This window comes from Rhinoderma darwinii, chromosome 6 (assembly GCF_050947455.1).
Source record: "Rhinoderma darwinii isolate aRhiDar2 chromosome 6, aRhiDar2.hap1, whole genome shotgun sequence".
Classification (NCBI taxonomy): domain Eukaryota; kingdom Metazoa; phylum Chordata; class Amphibia; order Anura; family Rhinodermatidae; genus Rhinoderma; species Rhinoderma darwinii.
Window position 1 is genome coordinate 104,609,932 of NC_134692.1, and position 2,327 is coordinate 104,612,258.

The window sequence follows — 2,327 nt, forward strand, 5'->3', positions numbered from 1 at the left end:
TGAGCACTGAAAGCTTTTCTGGTCTCACTTATAAATACGCCAGACATCATAGAAGAATACAATATTGAGGTCTGCTAATGCACTGCACATTTTACAGATTTTTGAAAGGGTGCCCTTGTGTCTTGCCTAGGGCAAAACAAAGAAACATTCGTAGTGAATTTTAAGTGATCAATTCTCGAACAAATGGCGAAGACTGATCATGGTATTCTGTACTTTTATTGTTTCTGTATTACTGAATTGCTATTAGGAATGATAGGATTTAATGTGATCAGGGAACATCAAATATATATGGCCTCTTATTAAATTCTTGGTGGCTCTTCTCATTTTTTTATATAATAAAGCTTGACCTTGGGGCTGTTTTGAAAAACAAAAATATACCATTAAATTAGAAATCAAATGATTTACTGTAGTCACAATAATAATATAAGAGGCTGTTGGAAATTTGAAGTGTCTGATATTGGTATCTGATACCAATCCAGCCGACCCATAAATGACAGCCTTAAAATAAAAATGTATGTGTCTGTGTTTAGGTGCTCCAACAGCTAAAGGGAGAGTTTCCAATACTAATACTAACACCATATTAGAAAATTGCTATTTATGAAATTCAATAACACTTTTTTAAACCTGAGTCAGCTAATACATAATTCTAGCAATAGTTGTAGCAACAGTGGTTGGACCCGCGCCTACTGGCTATTTGGGGCATCTCTAAAATCTCTAACAGGTACCCTCACCTACCATGTGCCATTTATAATAGTGGTGTCTTCTTTTGGCCCCCACAGGCACAAGGTCCTGGGGGCAACTGCTATCTCTCTACTTCCTATAGCTATGCCCCTACTTTGTTCTATTTTTATAACCTTTGTTTCTATTGCACCAACATGCCCTGTGCTGTATCCAGCATTGTCTCCTCTTGAGCTTATAATATTATTTCTCTACCTCAGGCAAATAGACACATAGCATCCAATTTCATGGGAAGCTAATAAACCAACCAGCATGTTTTTGGAGCACAGTAGGGAACGTATATGGACACGGGCAGAATATACATGTTTCACGTAGCTGTTGTAGGTTAAATTTGTACAATTTGCTTTAGTGATAGGAGGCAGCAGTGCTATCCACACAGTCATCTTGGCATTGTTTATTTCTGGAATTAATTTAAAAAAGTAATTATTTTCATAAATATTAGCAAGCAATGCTGATATGGTAATTGTCCTAAGGCAACTCAGCTTAGGTCGATACTGTACTACCAAAAGTAAGGTAGTATAGGCTCATCCAATAATACTTAGCCAACCACTTTGCTGCTGCTGATGACGACTTGAGGGTCAAAAGGGGATGATAAGAAGCTGCCACAGACCATCACATGGTGACATTGGTAATAGGAGAAAGGGTAGTATTTGGCCTTAAAGGGAACCTGTCACCAGTATTTCACCTATTGAACGTTACTTATCCCTCATTGGCCGCTGCTATAAAAATTTAATTGCCGTTATCCCCTCTCCTAAACTCCTCCTCCGACTATAAAGAACGGTCTGCAAACATTTTGCGCCTTTTATCGTAATAATCAGGTGTCCCGTTGTACGCACACACCAGAAGAGGACATCAGTGCACAAGCGCAGGATTTTGTGTGCTGGGAGAAGGCGAGGAGCTGTCAATCAAAAGTAAGGAGGCGGGGTAAACCCGGAAAGACTTGAGGAATGAAGATGTGGCTCTTTTCAAACGAAGATTTGACTCTTTTCAAACGAAGATTTGACTCTTTTCTGCTCATTAGCATACGGTGTGGGGCACTAAAAAACTGAGTACTAAAGATACAGAGCCGACAAAGAAGACAATTATAGGTTATATAGAAATTATTTTTCACCCACTACCACCAGGGATTGCTGGTTTAATAGGTGAAATACTGGTGACAGGTTCCCTTTAAAGGCTTTGAAAACCTCGTTCATCGGCACTCATTTACGCGGCGCACGTCGGGCCGTGTAATAGGACCCTAACTTAGATTTGATCAGTATTAGGGTTAGATCGTTTGTCAGAGGCACACAGGAACTACTGTCCACCGAGCCTTTGAGGATTTCAAATACTGTATACTAGATCTTTAACACCAAACATTAGAGATTTGAACTCATCTGGATAATGCATCTTTGCCCATCTCTGTATTCACCACTCAATGTGAATATGATTTTACAGTAAGACTTCCATGCAGACAAATGCCACACAGGTCGCAGCCAATGGTCCAGTGACTTAATGTTGATCAGTAGCCATCTTTTTGGAATCCTTTTGAGAGTTATGTTGAGCCAAAATCTTTTGTGGCTTTCCACATCTACACATATCAAGAAAACCTT